General features: G+C 45.5%; 1 protein-coding gene and 1 non-coding gene across 3 annotated transcripts in view; both read left to right on the top strand.

Annotated features, from left to right (window-relative positions):
- Positions 1 to 20,781, top strand: part of wwtr1 (WW domain containing transcription regulator 1) — a 146,878-nt gene that overhangs the window by 62,516 nt on the left and 63,581 nt on the right. The window lies entirely within an intron of this gene.
- Positions 2,467 to 2,539, top strand: trnak-uuu (transfer RNA lysine (anticodon UUU)). Its single transcript has one exon. It is a non-coding gene; the product is annotated as a tRNA-Lys (tRNA).

The raw sequence follows: 20,781 nt of genomic DNA, 5'->3' as shown, positions 1-20,781 counted from the left end.
AGGCCTCATTTGGAATATTGTGCGCAGTTTTGGGCCCCACGTCTTAGGAAGGATGGGCTGACGTTGGAGAGGGTTCAGAGGAGATTTACGAGGATGATTCCAGGAATGAAAGGGCTTACGTATGAGGAGCGTTTGTCGGCTCTTGGACTGTACTCACTGGAGTACAGAAGAATGAGAGGGGACCTCATAGCGACATTTAAAATGTTGATAGGAAAGGACAGAGTAGATGTGGCTAGGCTGTTTCCCTTGGTGGGTGAGTCCAGGACCAGAGGGCACAATCTTAGAATTAGAGGGTACAGTTTCAAAACAGAGATGAGGAGAAATTTCTTTAGCCAGAGGGTGGTGAATTTGTGGAACTCCTTGCCACGTACAGCAGTGGAGGCTAGATCAGTGGGGGTGTTCAAGGAGGAGATAGATAGATATCTAGATAGTCAGGGTATCAAGGGATATGGGGATAAGGCCGGAAATTGGGATTAGAATAGGCTTTTTTTTTGTTTTTTTTTGTTCCCCCCCCCCCCCATTCCCCATATCTCATTTCGTTTTTCCCTTTTCCTTGGAGCAGACTCGATGGGCCGAATGGCCTGCTTCTGCTCCCTTGTCTTGTGATCTTCTGATCTTCCTTTTGTTGCAAAACTTGCCTTTTATCAGGTATCTGCTGCTAAGGATTAATTTGAGGCAGTGTTTAGGATTAATCTTTTCCACTCTGTTAGTAACAATCAAGGCACGAAGGAGGTTTCTTTGATGGTTGCAGCATTCTCTTCAGAGGGTGATGCTCTTTTGGAAGAGCTCTTTCATTAATAAAGCTTTGAAACTGATAATTATCAGCTGTGGGCTATGTTGAAAGCTAGAAGCAGTATTTAATTAATAGAAAAATTATAGATGAATCTAAACTTTGAACTGCAGTGTAGGTAAGGGAGGGTGTGGAAAGGGTAATGTTCCTTCTAATTTACAAATTCAAGCCCTCGAGGGATTTGTCTGCCAAAGATCTTATGCATAGTTGCTTAAGTTCAAACCTTGATACCCTTTATTCAAGAGTATCAGGCAGAAATTCATTTTAGTTCACTCTCGTTAAACACAGGCGAGAGCTTCGTCTGCATATATTTCCAATGAACCAACAATGTGCAAGGTGAATACAACAAGGGACAAAGGGCTTGCAGGGGACCAAGGACAAATATCTCACTGTCTCTTTGTAAGTGATCCATGCGACCAGGGGATGCAGTTATTCCCATGTGTGCTTGGTTCTTAACTGCCCTCTGAAATGGCCCAACAGGCGATTCTGTTCACAGGCAACTGGGGAGGTACAATAAGAGCCAACTCAGTCAAAGACACTCGCATCCTGCAGAAGAATTTAATGTTAACTTCTAACAGACTGGGCTGGAAATCCTCTCCACTACTTGTGAAGGAGGATAACCGGGCCATTTATTTTAAAAATCTGTTAACCCCTGCACTCCAGAAACAGCATTTTCAGAAGCACATATATGGAGTCGCACAGATCTGTTTATTCCTTAGTAGCGACTTGGGTTAATTCTTCTTCCAATTGATATATCTTTTCATCTCTCTCAGCTGTCTTCTCTGGTTCAGACTCACATGCCACCCTGGATGGGATGAGTAATCGTTGACGAGCAAACCATGCACTCAGTAATTGAGTGAAGGGTCGTCAGCCTGAAATGCAAGCTCTCCTTCTCTCTCCACAGACCCTGACTGACCTGCTGAAGGGGGTGATCTGTTTGAGTCACAGAGTCATACAACAGGGAAGCAGGCCTTTTGGTTGTAAACTAGGCCTTGCCCAGAGGGGTAATATTAGCAAGTCAGCTGGCCATTGTACAGCTGTGTTGTTGGGTTAAGTGGAGAAGAAAATTGGATTGTGGTCGGAGTGTTGGGGTGAGTGTCATGTGACTAGAGGAGTGGCTGATTCGCCATTATGTGTTCAGTGCCTGCTTTTACAAAAGATTAGAGAGCTAATTTGGATTTTAAAATCCAATATGGACTCCTGACCTCACAATCTACCTCATCGTGGCCCTTGCACCTTATTGTCTGCCTGCACTGCACTTCCTCTGTAACTGTAACACTATATTCTGCATTCTGTTATTGCTTTTCCCTTTGTACTACCTCGATGTACTGTTGTGAAACGATCTGTATGGATGGCATGCAAAACAAAGTTTTTCACTGGACCTCGGCACATGTGAGAATAATAAATCAATTACCAAAACCCAGGCAAATATTAGTTGAGAAAAAGGTATTGAATTGGCTTCAGGGTGAAGGAGAATTTTGAATATGTCTCTGAAGGTGGGATCAACTTGAATGGAGCACACCTGTGGGACACTGAGGGGGATATCTTTGTTCCGCATCTTCGTCTTATTTCAGTCTCCTTGCAAACAACAGGGAGGCATAACACACAGATGTAAACTTGGTGTTCCTTTGGATTCCCACATGAATCTCTCTGGTCCTGGCGTCTGCCTTTCCAGAGCTTGGATAGCTCAGTCGGTAGAGCATCAGACTTTTAATCTGAGGGTCCAGGGTTCAAGTCCCTGCTCAGGCGCTACTTTGCAACCCCAAGATTCTTTTGGGCTGAAGGTCCCTTTTCAAACTCTATGAGGACTGCAGTGCCTGATTGTGTGTCTGCAGAAGTTGGAGTCTGTCTTCCCAGCTGACGTGCCCTGTTTATGTTTCTGCGTTCACCTCCGTTTAAGTTGACGTCAGAATGCTTTGGCTGACAGGCTGCTCTGAGGGATCGGTGCTGCCCCAGGCCCTGTGTGGTACGAAGGGGCAGTACTCCAGCAGGCAGCCGGTCTCTCCTCCTTTCCAGTTGCTGTACTCCTGCTCCCACCCACCCCTGGCCTCTTCGTTCAACGCTGGAGCATTTGGAAGAAGTGACCTTTGTGAGACCTTCTTATCAGTTGGAAACTATGACAAGGAGGAGAGAATTGCTCACCCTGGAAAGAAATTCCGAGACAGCAAGTAATTGCTTGCTGCTAACTCATGCCAGAGCTCAGCAATAATCTTGGGAAGCCTCTATTTAAGAAATAAATTCAACATGGTCTTGTTGGAGATGGAACCTTACTGACGAAGACGGATTGCACATCATGTTGTGTTATTCAGTTACAAGGAGCATGGGAGTTGAGCAAAATGGTCAGAATGGTGTGGATTTAGAAAAGAGTACAAGACATTACTGAGACTGCACTTGGAGTACTGTGTACAGTTTTGGTCACCCTGTTGTAGGAAAGACGTCATTAAACTGGAAAGAGTGCAGAGAAGATTTACGAGGATGCTGCCAGGACTTGAGGGCCTGAGTTATAGGAAGAGGTTGGGCAGGCTAGCACTTTATTCCTTGGAGTGTGGGAGATTGAGGTATATAAAATCATGAGGGGTATAGATGGGGTGAATGAACATAGTCTTTTTCCCAGGGAAGGGGAATTAAAAATTAGAGGGCACAGGTTTAAGGGGAAAGGGGAAAAATAAAAAAAAGAGCAGAGGGGCAACTTCTTCACGCAAGGGTGGTGTGTACATGGAATGAGCTGGCAGAGGAACTGGTTGAGGCAGGTACAATAACTTCATTTACGCAACATTTGGATAGGTACATGGATAGGAGGGGTTTAGAGGAACGTGGGCCAAATGCAGGCAACTGGGACTTGCTTGGTGGGCTCCATGGTCAGCATGGACGAGTAGGGCTGAAGGGCCTGCTTCCATGCTGTATTACTCTTTTTCTTCCTGAAGTCAAGACGTGAAAGACCATTTACCTCAGCACAATGCTGGTTCTTATGAAATAGAAACCTAATCACTTCCATTCATCTGTTTTATTCCCCTAGTTCACTCCTCCATCCCCACCCATCCCGCTCCCACCCCGGGGACTTTCCGCTGCCCCCGCCACAGGTGCAACACCCGCCCCTACACCACCTCCATCACCTCCATCCAGGGACCCAAACAGTCCTTTCAGGTGAGGCTGAGATTTATCTGCACCTCCCTTAATATCACCTACTGCATTCGGTGCTCCAAGTGTGGCCTTCTCTACATTGATGAGACCAAATGGAGACTAGGTGACCATTTCGTAGAACACCTATGCTCCGTCCATAACCGCAATCTGCATCTCCTTGTTGCCAGTCACTTCAACTCCCCCTGCCACTCCATCACTGATATGTCAGTCCTCGGCCTCCTCCACTCCCAGGAGAATCCCTTAATGCAAACTGGAGGAACAGCACCTCATTTTCCATCTTAGAACCTTGCAGCCTAACGGCATGAACATCGAATTCTCCCACTTTAAGTAAACCAATCCTCCTGACCCCCACCATGCATCTTCATTTCTTCCCTTTCCTAGCGTATCTCTCTTTTTTCTCCTCATCTTTTTTTCTCTCTCTCTCCTTTTCCTCTCCTCCCCCCAATTCCACCTGCCTTCATACCTTTGACCCATCCCCCAGTGGATCTGCTCTCCCCTCCTCCCCCACACCTGCCTATCACTATTTCTTACCTGCATCTACCTATCACCACCCTGTGCCCACCCCGCCTCCCCTCTTTTGTCCACCTCTCACTGCTCTGCTTTTCCCTCCTATATATTGGGCTTCCCCTTTTCCTATCTTCAGTCCTGAAGAAGGGTCCTGACCCGAAATGTTGACCGTCTTTTTTTCCATGGATGCTGCCTGGCCTGCTGAGTTCCTCCAGCATCTTGTTGTTTTTTCATCTGAATTCCAGCATCTGCAGTCCCTTGTTTCTCTATCTTTTTCCTTGACCTCCGCTTCTAGCCATACGTTCTATCTCATGATAACTTGCTGTGTGGAATTGGCAAATTAAGTCCCTTTCCCCCATTGGTTGCTGTTTTACTGACTCTCCATTGGCTCGCCCCTCCTTATTGCTATAACAACTGCACCTGCTCCAGTTCTAAGTCCCTGTGCTCCCAGCCTCAGATTAGCAGTAGTTCTCTGAGCTGTAGGAAGGACAGACAGTGGCAGATTCACAGCCTGGTCCACATCCCTTTCCACATTGCTGTCTGTGACGGGCTCACGCAGTGGTCAGTACTCCCTGCTTGCTGCCACAGCAGCCTTGCACTGTGCATCCACTTCTTGGCTAGTATGGGGCAGCTTACACTCAGATGGCAGCCCCTGAGTCTGATGGCTTGGGGTTTAAGTCCTGCTCCAGTTGTTTGAGCCCCAGAATCTGGGTGGAGACTCCAGTGCCTTTGGAGTGCTGCACTGCTGAGCTTCAAGTGAGCTGTTAAGCTGTGCCCAGTATGTTCTCCGGGTGAAAGTAATAGCGGTAGTGTAGCGGTTACCATAATGCTTTACAGCGCCAGTGACCCGGGTTCATTTCCAGCCGCTGTCTGTAAGGAGTTTGTACGTTCTCCCCGTGTCTGCGTGGGTTTCCTCCGGGTGTTTTCGGTTCCTCCACATTCCAAAGACGTAGGGGTTAGGAAGTTTTGGGCATGCTATGTTGGCGCCGGAAGCGTGGCGACACTTGCGGGCTGCCCCCAGAACACTCCATACACAAAAGATGCATTTCACTGTGTGTTTTGATGTACACGTGACTAATAAAGATATCTCATCTCATCTCAATTTTCAAGATGTGCAGGGGAGTTGCTCAGGTGTGATTATATAGTCATCGTCACTTTGCTGTGTACAGTACTGGCCTCCTTACTGAAGGAAGGAAGCAGATTCGAGAAGATCTACTCGACTGATGCCTGGGCAGGTTGTCTTCTAGGGAACAGTTTGACAGGCTGGAATTTATAACAGTTTATCTGGAGCATCGGAGGCTGAGGGGAGACCTGATTTATAAAATTATGAGAGGTTTAAATAGGGTAGATAGTCTTTTTCTCAGGGTAGAAGTATCAAATAAGAGAGGACATAGCTTTAAGGTGAGAGGGGAAAGTTTACAGGAGATGTGCAGGATAAGGTTTTACACAGAGGGTGGTTGGTGTCTGGAACACGCTGCCAGGGTTGACGGTGAATAGTGGCATTTAAGAGGCACTTAGACACATGAATATGCAGGGAATGGAGGGATATGGATCATGTGCAGGCAGATAGGTTTTGTTTAATTTGGCATCGTGTTCAGCACAGACATCATGGGCCGAAGGGCCTGTTCCTGTGCTGTACTGGTCTATGTTCTGTATTATAGTGAGATGGAACTTGATTGAAACATCTAAGACCTTAGGGATCTTGATAAGGTGGATGTGGAGAGGATGCTTCCTCTTGTGAGAGAATTTAGAACTGGGGTTTACTGTTTAATAATAAGAGGTCATCCTCTTCAGAAAGATTTGAGGCAATGTTTTTTCTTTCAGAGTCATGAGTCTTTGGAACCCACTTCCTCCAAGGGCAGTGGGAGAAGAGGTGTTAACTGTTTCTAAGGCAGAGGTAGATTGAGTCTTGATAAAGAGGGGGGTGAAAGGTTACTGGGGTCAGTGGGAATGCAGAGATGAGGATATTAGTCACATCAGCCATGGCCTTAGTGAGCGGCAGAGCAGATGTGAGCAGCCAAATGTCTACTCCTGCTCCTGATTTGCACTTAAATCATTGGCTATAAACACCTTGGGATGTCCTGGGGTGCTACGTAAAAGGAAGTACCTTATAACATACCTCAAAATCCCCATTACTTTCACCTTCCATCTATAATGGGGTTGAAATTGGATTAGTGACTTGGAGATATTCTTAATCCTGAACTACTGGAGAACTTTCCGGAATGAAATCATTTATATCGTACATCTCCCAATTGCAGGATGTCCCAAGGTACATTATGACCAGTAACATACTATATCAAATACAGTCACTGTTATCGTTCAGGAAACAACTGCCCCTTTAAACAAATGACTTAGCCACTACTTGCCACTAGCAGGTTTCTCATTATAGATTTGCGATTGGAAGGATTTTGGCCCCGGCCACTGTAAAGCAACAAAGGAGATCTTGTCTCTCTTTAAATGGAATGTACGTGCATTGCTGCAGTTCAGTCTGAGTTTATTATTTAAGAAAATTATATGCAGAAATGGTTATGTGAATGTATCATTGTGTGAATGGTTGTTTTGTATTGTCTGCATACTTATATTCTTGTATTCTACAATCTGGTCTTGTTCAAAAGCACTGTGTATGCAGGACAAAGGTTGTAAATGTGTCCTTTTAAAGTATGGTTGGAGGTGGGTGGATGATTGGCCCTAAATTTACCAGTGGTGCTCAGACTGAGGTGCCTCAAGAAAGAAAGTGCTTGCCTTTCATAGCCCCAGCCAAGCTGTGCTCAGCAAGCTAAGCGGCAATGAAATGGTGACCAAGCAATCGATTTTAATGATGTTGATTGAAGATTAAATATTGGCTAGGACACCGGAAGGAAGTGCCCTCTTCAGAATAGGGGACATTTATACCTGGCCAGATCTCGGACTGATGCTTCATTTGAAAGATGGCTCCTCCAACAGAACAGCATTCCCTCTGTACCGCCCTAGTGGTATCACCATTGTCATAAGATCAGGGAGGCCATTGATTTATGTTGGCTAACCTACACAGGGAAAGATAGCATCATCTCCCTATTCATAGCATTCACATTAAAGCTATACCCTCTCGTACTGACATTTCCATCCTCGGAATGTCCATCCAGAGATCTATACTATCTCTGCCCCTCATAACTTTATATACTTCTATCAAGTTGCCCCTTGGTCACCGATACTCCAGAGAAAACAATCCAAGTTTGACTGTCCTCTCCTTATAGTTAATGCACTCTCATCCAGGCAGCATCCTGGTGCACCTCCCCTGTACCCTCTTCAAAGCCTCCACATCCTTCCTGTAATGTGGCGACCAGAAGTGCACGCAATACTCCAAATGTATTTCCGACTCCAATCACAGCTCCTGCTGCACATCCCACTTGCTCTCTGGACCCCTGGCTCACATTCCAGACTAATGAGTGAGCCAGATACCTAACAATTGGGGTTTCTGAATAATCGGATGACGGTTATCGGAGTTTTTATTGGAACCCCCTTTCAATGGCATGGAGAGCTAAATGGCCTCAGTTCTGTGCTGAACAATCCCATGGTCTCTTTGGTGCCAAGTCAGCTGAACATCCAATAAAGTGTCGAAGAAACAGAACGCTGAACTAAATAGAAAGTGTACAGTTAGGTTTTTGGTCTGTTTTGATTTGGGAAAGGTGGAGGGGAAAGGTCTCGGCAGCTTCCATGGAAACAGGGCCCAAAGTAGTGCCGACTGGCAGTCGGTGATTTATACAGGGGCTGATATGTGACTGGCTATAGATAGCTCCTAACAAACAGCAGCTGTGCTGAAGGATTGTGTTGGATGAAGGATTTGGGGGGAAGATATGGGGGAGGGCTCTGGGATGCGGGTGGGGGGATTGATTGGAGCCACCCAAAGTGCTTTGCAGCAGCTGTCACTGCCGAGGAGAGCTGGCTCTGAGTTAATGATGGCAAAATTATTTTAGGACCGCACTAATAATAGACTTGTAAAAGTGTTGTGAAGGTGGCAATCCTTTCACATTTGCTAATAAGGCTGAAGACTGCACTCAAAAGTTTTGTATCCACTTCAGATTGATTTTAGACTTACGCTTGTATCAAATTTAGCATATTTAGTTTCAACTGAAAACTTCTCAGGAAATTTCCGTCAAAGCCCACAAGGTTGTTAATGCAAATGCACGGTCCGAGTGCATTTTATGAGGCACTGGGTGACGAAGGGTGTACTTGCATTTATGACATTGTTGACTAGGGCAGGCTATCACTCGCATTGCATGAGTGGCGCGGTTGCCAATTCTGATTGGACACACCCCTCGAGTTTGCATCACTTGATCTCCTTCCACTTGTCCCACACCCCCTACATGAGTCACTTGGCACAAACCTATTTATGATACATCAACCTCCCATGGCCTATTGGATAGCACACAGATTCTTTGTTATCTGTTGAATGATTCAACCCCCTTTTCCCTTTTTCTCTTGCATAGTTAATAACTGATCAAGGGAACTGTTTAAAGAAAATTAGAACAACACGCTATTTATTTTAAACTCCTACTGATATTTCCCGATGGTTTGTTGGCAGCAATGTCTGGGGATTAATATTTAATTCCTGGAAACTGCAGGGCAATCCTGGAAAGTTGGCAATCTTCATGTATAGATGAGCCATACTTTATGCTTCTGGAAGTCAGTGCAGTTTGCTCCTACACATTACCTGCTTGTCTCTCTGCAATGGGGGGCCTGCAGGCCAGGTGGAAGGTGGGTGCAGTAGGGGGATTGTTGGTTAGTGCTTTAAGTTCAGGGTGAGGGTCTACATAGACCCTATAACAAGGGTCTTGTTGGTTTGGGATCTGTGACCATTGGGCCAATGAGCCAAGGAGATTTGGGTGGGTATCTGATATTGGGCTCAATTGATTGCCTATTTCTTCAGCAGGTCCAAGTATCAAACATCAGCTGCAGTGATTTCGAAATTCAGAAGGAAAAATTTGTGGGTCTGTGGAGAAGTTTATAAGATTATGAGAAGCGTAGATAGAATAGGCAGCTAGTATCTTTATTCCCCAGAGTCGAAATGTCTAATACTAGAGGACATGCCTCTTTAAGATGAGAGGGGGAAAGGTCAAAGGAGGTGTGCGGAGCAAGTTTTTTTACACAGAGAGCGGTGAGTGCCTGGAATACGCTGCCAGGGTGGTGGTGGAGGCAGATACGATTGTGGTGTTTAAGAGGCTCTTAGATAGGCACATGAATGTGCAGCGAATGGAGGGATATGGACCATGTGCAGGCAGAAGACATTAGTTTAATTAGGAGTTATTAGCTTAATTATTAACATTGTGAGCCGAAGGGCATTGTTCCTGTGCTGTACTGTTCTATGCTCTATGTTTTATGAGAAAGAGATGAGGTATGGGAGCAATTGGATAGTGAGGGTCAGCATAGTTAGGATGGGCTGAGTGGCCTCAGTATACATTATCTGTTTTGTGGATTAACTACATCAGCACCAGGGATGAAAGTTATTAAGTTACCAGAGACACTGGTTATGGAGGTGTTCAGAATTGTACAGGGTTTCAATAGTGTAAATAAGGTGAAACTGTTTCTTGTGGTAGAAGTGAACACAGATTTATGGGAATCATTCTATCATCTCCTGGCCAGTTGCCTATCCTATTATCCTCGTTGCCTGTTCTACTTCAGATCCCACCCACTTTAATCCTACTCCCTCTGATTTTTGACACCTCTGCCATGGGGTAAGGCCATTTATCCTATTTACGTTCCTCTTATTGTATTGTGTACCTTGGATCACTTTTCCCCTCACCCTCCTCCTCTACAAGGAAGATAAACTCAGTCTGTAATTCAAACACTCCACCTTCAGTCCTCAGTCCTCTATCTGTATTGCAGACTCCCTCACCATATCTGAACCCACTTTCTCTCCCAATTTATTTTTCAGACTATGGCTTCTTTTCAACCCCTCTCCTTCACCTCTACCACCAACCTTGTGGTTTTAGTTTGAGCACTGGAACCCCTTCTGCCTCTCTATCTTCCTCTCAGGTACATGGATAAGAAAGGTTTAGAGATATGGGCCAAACGCAGGCAAATGGGACCAGCTTACATGGGAATCTTGGTCAGCATGGACCAGTTGGGCCAAAGGGCCTGTTTCTGTGCTGCATGACTTTTTGACTCTGTCCGAGTCAAAGAAGGACTCGCATTGATATGGTGCCTTTCATATCCCTTTGAGGTTGCTCCAAAGTGCTTTCCATCTAATGACATGCAGTCACTGCTAAAATGTAGGAAACATGGCAGCCAATTTGTTCACAGCAAGCTCCCACAAACTTCATTGTAATGGTACCCTGATCATACAAGCATACAAATGTACAAATGTAGGACATCTGACCACATCTCAAACTGTCCACAAACCTGCCAATTTGTTCGCACACAGCATTGAACAAATTCCTCACTTTAGAAGAGGCTGTGGTTCCCACATTAGGCATTTCAGAGTCCATGAAGCAAATCAATCTCAATCCTGAGGGACTGCCTAAGAAGAAGATCTTGCACAGATTCCGATGCACTTTGTTCCATAGCAAATAATACATCAGGTTTCCTGGTGGAATTCACTTCAGCAGTGACTGCTTGATCCTTTATTTCCTTGCTTTCCAAATGTGCTCAGAGCATGCACCATCATGAATTCCTGCGGAGTGATGCTGTGTCACAGTGACAGTGAGATGGGCAGAGTGTCTGTGAATTGAAGTGAATGGGGCTTGGGTCACCAGTTCTGCTCGGGAAGGAAAATCTGCCACTGTTCCCTCTACCAGACCCCAGACCCAACAATGTGGTTTATTCTTAAGTGCCCTCAGAAATGGCCAACAGGGCAATCAAGGATGGACAATAAATGCCCACCTTGACAATGATGCCCAGAGCCCATGAATGGATAGATAAAAAAGCAATACATTATTTAAACATCAGCAATGGTTGCAAACCATTGAGTAAGATCGAGACACAAGAGACTGCAGATGCTGGAATCTGGAGCAACAAACAAGATACTGGAGGAACTCAGTGGGTTGAGCAGCATCTGTGGAGGGAAATGGACAGTCGGCGTTTCGGTTCAAGACCCTTCATCTGGAATTGAGTAAGATATCCTGATAATTCAGGGACATCGGCCATTTAGAGTATCCATAACAACATAGCAAAGGACACAGCATGGTGATTTGAACAATGTATGATGTGTGCAATGTTTGCAATGTAGAATGTACGAATTTTGCAAGGAACTATTGTACAATACACTATTGAGCATAATGGAAATACACCATAGTTGAACATGACACAGAAGTATTTAAAAATATTTTTAAAACAGAAGTCCTATCGAGACTGGAATGGGCAGCAGAACAGCAGTTCACAAAGGGCTGGGACTGACTTTGCTCTAATGATTTGTGATAAATGCACATTTTTTGTGGTTATAATTCAGTCTGGAGAATATAATGAAGCTGACCCCATGCGCTCCTTTCCTTAAATCCACAGTGAGAAGCAGAATAAATGTGGGGGAAGTAAGAAAGATGGGTGACACCATCTACAAAGTACGGTTTCTGCATCTTGCTTCGGATTTCTCAGCTCACGTGACTGGAAGCTGAATCTTAAATAAAAAGCAACCTTTCTTTGAAGACATGTTGGAAATGGCAGTGGGAGATGAGGCTAACCATTGACTTTCTTTGGGTTCCAGTGAAAAGGGTCCTGTGGTCAAGAGAGAGTGATGGGAGCAGTTAGCTCCCGGTACACTGACAGGTGCTGGGTGTAGGGTGATTCATCCAAAGCCGCAGAATGATGAGATTTGGCCACGTGGCTGATATCACCTCTCAGTCCTCACCCACTCGTGACCTCAGTTAGCAGAGTGACAGCGAACACAAGCGGGAGAAATAGTTGTCTCACCAGCTCCTGACAGCTGCATATAGCGCTGAGCTCCATTTCTTTCCATGACTCCAGTATCCATTCTCTGGGGCATTTTGCAGACGTCCTTTGAAGCCCATTAACATGCTTCTGCTCAAAGGCATGTCCATCCCAAACAGAGACCGACACATCATTGCTAAGTGAAGCAGCTGCTTTATAGGGAGGTGCTGTATCTTCCCACTGATTCAGTCAGCGACAAGTGTGGGCAGGATCACCCAACTATACTCATTATCTGTCAAGTTACATAGGAAATGGAGCATTGCATTCAATTCTAGTTGCCCCATTACAGGAAGGATGCAGAGGGTTTGGAGAGGATAGAGAAGAGTTCTGCCAGGATGCTGCCTAGATTAAAGGGCATGTACTGTAAGGAGAGGTTGGACAAACTAGGGTTGTTTTCTCTGGCTGAGGGGAGACCTGATGGAAGTTTATAAAATTATGAGAGGCATAGATAGACAGCTGGTATCTTTTCCCCAGGCTCGAAACCTCTAATACTAGAGGGCATGCATTTAAGGTGAGGGGGTGGGGGGGGGGGGAAATTCAAAGAAGATGTGCGGGGCAAGTTTCTTACAGGGAGTGATGGGTGCCTGAAATGCGCTGCCAGGGGTGGTGCTGGAGGCAGATACGAAAAAGACATTTAAGAGGCTCTTAGATAGGCACATGAATATGCAGAGAATGGAGGGCTATGGACCATGGGCAGGCAGAAGGGATTAGTTTAATTCGGTGTCATCAGCTTAATTAGTTCAGCACAACATCGTGGGCCGAGGGGCCTGTTCCTGTGCTGTATTATTCTATGTTCTATGTTCTAAGTGGGCATATCAGCCTCTTGAGTCTGTTCCACCATTCCCTTAGACGGTGGCTTGATCTGTGACCTGACTACATATTCCTAGTTAACACCAATGCATTGACCTTGGTCTTTGAAAATTATTAAAGGTTGTCCACAATGCCAAAGGGATAGGGAGTGAAATCAAATTTCTCACTGATGGACAGGATGGAACATGCTGTCCCCTTTGTCGACTGAAGTTCAGCAGGACACGTGCTGAGCAATTTGTAATGGAATACTTCTTGGGCCTGCAAATATGGAGATCAAAGTCTATCACTGTCCGGATTGTGCACATTTTCAGCCTTATATTCTGTCCACAGGCTTGCTCCCAGTCTTCAATGGAGACACTGGGTCCGATTGTACCCGAAGGAAAAGTTCCAGGAACATTTGACCCACATTTCCACAGTCTTCATGAACAAGTCTCTGTTTCGTTAGTGGCTTTGGAGACTGTATTTCTTCATTACCAGTGGGTGTCTCCTGTTAGATGTGTGCCAGAGGAAACAAAATGATATTAATGCCATGTCAGGCAACTTCACTGGTTGCCCACTGACATCAAATTGGACATGAACAGGAATGCCAAACAGTTAATACAACATCAGTTTCCTCTACATTGGCGAGACCAAACGCAGTCTAGGTGACCGTTTCGAACACCTGCACTCTGTCCATAACCGCAATCTGCATCTCCCCGTTGCCAGTCACTTCAACTCCCCCTCCCACACTATCACTGATATGTCAGTCCTCGGCCTCCTCCACTGCCAGGAGAATTCCAAGTGCAAACTGGAGGAACAGCACCTCATTTTCTGTCTTGGAACCTTGCAGCCTAATGGCATGAATATTGGATTCTCTCACTTTAGGTAATCCCCACCCCCCTTCCCCACAACACCCTCCCCCGCCCCCCCCCCCCCCACACCATGCTTCTTCTCTTCTTCCCTTTCCTAGCCTTTCTCTCTTTTTGCTACCCCCCTTTTCTTTCCCCTCTCTCTCCTTGCCTTTGACCCATCCCCCGGTGGATCTGCTCTCCCCTCCTCCCCCGCACCTGCCTGTCACTATCTCTTACCTGCATCTACCTATCACCACCTTGTGCCCACCCCGCCTCCCCTCTTTTGTCCACCTATCACTGCTCTGCTTTTCCCTCCTATATATTGGGCTTCCCCTTTTCCTATCTTCAGACCTGAAGAAGGGTCCTGACCTGAAACATTCCTGTATGTGCACTGCTCCATAGTCAGTTTCTTTGACTTTGTTCATGTCATGTAAAATGTAGCAAATGAAATTCCTTCTGCTTTACATGCTCTCCTGTTGAATTACACCCCCTGCTTGATGTAATATGGAGACTGTGGTGACCTCTGATTGTATCTCCTTCCTGACACCTTCAATTCTCAGGCGGGGACGTGAATGCTCTACCTCATGATAAATCAGCAGGAACATCCTCTCATAGCCCTCTGCCATTGTTCACCAATCGGTCAGATGGTTTGCACCATGACGTCCCAATAATGCTACCTCAAGATTGGAGCCAGGCCATACATGAGCAGACTCAGGAAGCAGTTTTTCACTGAAATTGGCACAGAAACTCTGACACTCTCTTCTTCAAGGGGCTCTTGATGCTAATTTAGTTGGCACTTTCAAGTAGATTTCTATTTAGCAACGGATCTGGAGCTAAAGTGGGTAAACAGAGAATGAGGTACGAGCTGAGTGAAAGGTGGCACAGGCTTGAGGGACTGGTTTGCCCACTCCAAAGGAAGGGGGCCATTTGAGAGGATTCTGACAGTGATAGTAGCGGTCACTACTGCACAGTACAGATTCCTTAAGCAGGATGCTCCCTTCCTAGTAAATTTACCCAGTGAAGGAGGCTGAGGACTTTGGCTACTTCTGCTCTGTTTCAGGCCCGGCTTCACACTCTGCCGTTCAATTTTATTGTCATGGGCATACATACACACCCAGGGTATAAATGCCTTGAAAATTAGCTCTTTGCAGCAGCAGCACAGTACATTACAAACATGAATTACATAAACTTAAATTGACATAAATTATATTTAACTTACATGACAAAGGCAATGAGGCTTGTGAATACTCTTTATGTACACTATCACAACTGCAATGGACCTCATTCCCCCCCTACATTTTCCACAAGATGACACATTTTATCCAAACATTTAAAAATAGTTGATTGGAAATTCACCCCTTGTGCTTTAGTAATTGTGCCTATTGCACATCATAGTTTATTCTCTCGTAGAATGTTTGTGCAAGCCTGGCTCTTTGCTCCTATTGCATCCATGAAATGGCTTCCTGGATTTTCCGTAATCTTTCGTTGTTCCACCTTTTTAAGCTTTGTGCAACCCATTTGTAAAAGCCGCAGGTCTAATTCCAGCTCCTGGCTAAATCCTGATCCCCTGTGTAAGCCTCCAGTCAGATGGGGCTGGTGAACGGTATTGATCCCCCCCCCCCCCCCCCCCCCCCCCCATCTCCTCGAGGGGACAAGGCTGGCGACTCCCTCTCCCTCCACATTCTTGCCATGCCCCGAGTTGCAGTCAGGCAGCTGTGGAACACCTGTTGAAGGGGAATGCGCCGAGACTTGCTGATGCTCAAGTGAGATGGAGGTGGGGGGGGGGGGCATTGATTAGAGCTGCAGATCCAGTTGCCATGGCGATTGAGACTTTACCTTTCTTTTTTTTTGCACATGTAATGGTGCTGATACTCAGTTGTCAGCAGTGGTTTAAACTCTGAAAGAAGAAGAATCTACACATCTTCTTTGGCACAATGCAGTCAAGGTGCTGATACAAGAAAGAGTGCAAACAAACGTTAGAGGCATTGTGCAGCCCTCTGGAAAATTTGTCTCAACCATTTGTGTCATGTTATTAAAATAGGTGCCGGAACAGGTGTCAGCTCTTTGCTTACATACCACAGACATCCACGTTAAAATATTCCTTTAATTTGACCCATATACTTTGTGCAATCTGATCCTGTTATACTTCTGTACCAGTGGCTTCCATTCTTCTTCTCTGTTCAGGTCAATGCGACCAGGTGGCACCTGATAGTGGTTATACCGTGAACATTCTTTGGGGCCTCCAATTATGTGTTCATTGATGTGAAGGTCTTGGATAGACTTAATGAGAAACTGTGTCCGCTTGTAAGAGACTGAGAAGCAGGTAGTAGTGGTGTAGGTACTGGGAGATTTTGAGGAGAATGTTTTCTGTAACATCGTGTTTTCATGATCTAGAATGTGCTGGCTGAAGAATCATAAGAATGTAAGAAACTTGAGCAGGAGTAGTAGGCCTTACCATCCCTTGAGCCTGATCCACCATTTTCTGGTCCAGTTTCCCAGAGACAAAACCCTAGCCCTGCTCATAACCCTTAATTTTCCTACAGCCCAAAAAAATCTGGTGGATGAAGCAGGTTCAAAACGAACTTTCAAAGAGGGAAGTGGATAAGTACGAAATAAGGCAAAGATTTGAAGACCGATGAGAAAAGTTCAAGGGAGTTGGCACAAGAAAAATAGGCCAAATGGCCTCTGGGCTGTAAAATGGTGCTGGATCACAAGGACCAGGATTACCTCTTGGCGGCAACTGTCCACTTCATTAACAAGCTTCACAACAAGTCCCCACGACCCTGTTTATGATTGGGCCATTAGCACACTCACAATTGAATAATAGAAAATTTATGACAGAAGCCTTTTCAAGTATCCATCCAAGTATTATCTCTGTGTGAAATGAGTTTCTACCCCTACCACTGTTCCAGGTATTGAGTTCAAGACCCTTCACCATCCTCTACATGTAAAACATCTTTGTTTCCTCATCTCTTACTCTCATCCTTTGACCAATTACTTTAAATGCATGCCCCCTGGTTTAGGGTGGTATTGTAGCATAGCTGTTAGCATAATGCTATTACAGCGCCAGCGACCTGGGTTCAACTCCCGCCGCTGCCTGTAAGGAGTTTGTACGTTCTCCCTGTGTTTGCGTGGGTTTCCTCCAGGTGCTCCGGTCTCCTTCCACATTCCAAAGACGTACGGGTTAGGAGCTGTGGGCATACTATGTTGGCGCCGGAAGAGTGGCGACACTTGCGGGCTGCCCCCAACACATTCTCAGTAACGCAAAAGGACGTATTTCACTGTGTGTTTCGATGTACATGTGACTAATAAATAAATATCTGTCTTAAGCCATACCTACCTAGGCCTCTCATAATGTTACACACCTCTCCCCCTCACCCAGCTATGTTCCAGAGTGAACAAGCTTGGCTTAACCAATTATTCCTCACAGCTATAGTTTCCCCTTCAGAGCAGCAACTGTAAATATCCTTTGGGTGCTCTCCAGCTCAAATCGTAGACTCATCAGTCCACCCTGTTCTGACTTGGGCTCTTGCAATACTCATACCTTTAGCACCATGTTTCCAGTAGCTTCAAGGAGGCAGAGGAATGATCTACGGTTGATGGAAAGAGAGATTGGGAGGAGTGACCGAAAACTTGTTCAAAAAGGTGAAAGTTTTTTAAAGGTGGAGAGAATTTGAGAGGAATTTTCCAATAGAAACATGGCTTCAAGATCTGCCGTTGGGATTGACTCAAATCACATGGAATTTTACAACAGGGAAAGGCCATTTTGACTCAGCTGGTCATGTTCCACATGACTCTCCTCCCACCAACCTTGATCTCACTTTATTAGCATAACCTTCAAATAGGTTTGGACTAGATGGTAGTTACTCAGAGTAAATGGTGGAAAACAGCGAAGAAGATGCTGGAAAATTTGAGATAAAACAGAAAATGTTGGAAATATTCATCAGGTTAGGAAGCATCTGTGGAGTGAGGAACAGAGTTAACTTTTTATTGGTATTGGTATTGGTTTATTATTGTCACTTGTACCGAGGTACAGTGAAAAACTTGTCTTGCATACCGATCGTACAGGTCAATTCATTACACAGTGCAGTTACATTGAGTTAGTACAGAGTGCATTGAGGTAGTACAGGTAAAAAACAATAACAGTACAGGGTAAAGTGTCACGGCTACAGAGGACATGCAGTGCAGGTAGACAATAGGGTGCAAGGTCACAACTAGGTAGGTTGTGAGGTCAGAATCCACCTCATTGTATAAGGGAACCATTCAATAGTCTGAAACCTGTGTTTCTCTCTGTAGTTAGTGGAGCATCTGCCTCATAGCTCTAGAGACCCGGGTTCAATCCTGACCTTGGGTGCTGTCCATGTGGAGTTTGCAGGTTCTCCCTGTGACTGTGTGGGTTTCCTCTGGGTTCTCCAGTTTTCTCTCACATCCAAAGACATGCAGGTTAGTAGATTAATTGCCCACTGGAAATTGCCCGCCAGTAAGTGGTAGAATCTTGGGGAAGTTGATGAGAACGTGGGGAAAATAAAAATGGGATTAATATAGAATGAGTGTAAATGGGTGGTTGATGGTCAGCATGGACTCAATGGGCTGAAGGGCCTGTATCCATGATCTCTCTCTATGTCCCTATCTATGATATATCGGAAATTTTCCAGCATTTGCAGTACTTCCCTTTGCAAAGGGCTGAAGATTTGTGTGGTGGGAGGCTGAGGCAGGGTGGGGATGGGTGGTGAAGGGACCAACCACCTCATGGGGTGGGGTAGTAGGTGTTAAGGGGCCAACTTTCATTGCCAGAGGGCTTAAAAACCAAAGTTATTGGTGGAAGGTGGTGGACCAGGAGCTGAAAGGTGGTCTAGATTGGTTGGCATGAAGATGATGGGCCAAGTGACCTCCTTCTGTGCCACAAGTTGCTGGGACCCTACGACTAGAAGGGAGTCTTTCACCAAGTGGTGGGTCTGGCATTCTCTGCTGAAAGGCTGAATGAAGCAGAACCCCCAAGTCCTTGGCCATGTACTTGCAACCTTCTAACCTACAACACTGGAAAGAGGGTCTACTTTTTGTTCTAATTATGTTAGAATGTCCACAGATCCCTCAAGGTTGCCTCCACGTCCATAGATCCCTCAAGGTTGCCACACAGGTCGATAGGGTTGTTGAGAAGGTGTATGGAGTGTTGGCCTTCATTAGTCGGGGTATTGAGTTCAAGAGCTGCGAGGTAATGGTGTGGCACGGTAGCGTGGGGCGGCATGGTAGTGTAGTGGTTAGCGCGACGCTATTACAGCACCAGCGATCGGGGTTTGATTCCCGTCGCTGTCTGTAAGGAGTTTGTACGTTCTCTCGTGTCTGTGTGGGTTTCCACCGGGTGCTCCGGTTTCCTCCCACATTCTAAAGACATATGGGTAGGTTAATTTGGGGTTTAAAATGGGCAGCGCGGACTCATTGGGCCGGAAAGGCCTGTTACCATGCTGTAAATGAAATTATAAAATTATAAATTAATTATAAACTCTGGTCAGTTCACACTTGGAGTATTGTGTTCAGTTCTGGTCGCCTCATTATAGAAAGGATGTGGAAGCTTTAGAGTGGGTGCAGAGGAGATATACCAGGATGTTGCCTAGATTGGGAGCATGTCTTATGAGGATAGGTTGAGTGAGCTAGGGCTTTTTTCTTTGGAGAGAAGGAGGATAAGAGGGGACTTGATAGAGGTGTACAAGATGATAAGAGGCATAGATCGAGTGCACAGTCAAAGACTTTTTCCCAGTGCAACAATGGCTAACACGAGGGGACATAATTTTAAGTTGATTGGAGGAAGGTATAAGGGGGATGTCAGGGGTAAGTTTTTTACACAGGGAGTGGTGGGTGCGTGGAACGCATTGCCTGCAGAGGTTGTGGGGGCAGATACATTAAGGACATTTAAGAGACTCTTAGATAGACACGTGAATGATAAAAGAATAGGGGGCTATGTGGGAGGGAAGGGTTAGATAGATCTTAAAGCAGGATAAAACGTCGGCACAACATTGTGGGCTGAAGGGCCTGTACTGTGCTGTAGTGTTCTATGTTCTATCTTGTAAAAATTATATATAGTTTATGCTTAATTTATGTTTTTTGTGTGAATGCTGCTTATCTGATGCTATGTGCCTGTGATGCTGCTGCAAAGAAGTTTTTCATTGCACCTGTGCACACATGTACTTGTGCACGTGACAATAAACTTGACTTTGACTTTAACTTTGGGATAGCTCATCTGTGGCTGGCATGGATTCAATTGTCCAGGACCTCTAAATTAAACTGTTGGGAATTTATATCAGCAGGTTTTTGCTTGTTTGGGATAAAGCCCATAGTTGTCCCATGAAATAAACTCCACTTGCGCAAATCTCAAGAAGTCTGGAACCATTTGATAAACCTGGGCGACCAAGAGCAGGCAGGGGTATTGCTGTAGCTCACTCGCTTAAAATCATGCAGCTTGCCAGCTCGGAAGGCTATCCTTCCTGTGTGAGGTTGTGAAGAATTGAGAGCTATGGGGAACTGACACAGAAGAGTTCAGGCCAACACAAATCAGCCATGATCATATTGAACAGCAGGGCAGACTTGAGGGGCCGAGTGGCCTGCTGCTTCTCCTGTTTATAGAACATAAAATATAGAACACAGCGCAGTACAAGCCCTTTGGCCCACAATGTTGTGCCGACATTTTATCCTGCTCTAAGATCTATCTAACCCTTCCCTCCCACATAGCTCCCCATTTCTCAATCATTCCTTGAGGCTTTAAGTAAGAATTGGCAGAAAGTGAGCACTCTGCTCCGAGTGAATTAAGGA

Source organism: Pristis pectinata, chromosome 6 (genome assembly GCF_009764475.1).
Source record: "Pristis pectinata isolate sPriPec2 chromosome 6, sPriPec2.1.pri, whole genome shotgun sequence".
NCBI lineage: Eukaryota > Metazoa > Chordata > Chondrichthyes > Rhinopristiformes > Pristidae > Pristis > Pristis pectinata.
This window is presented reverse-complemented; position numbering and strand designations above follow the sequence as displayed.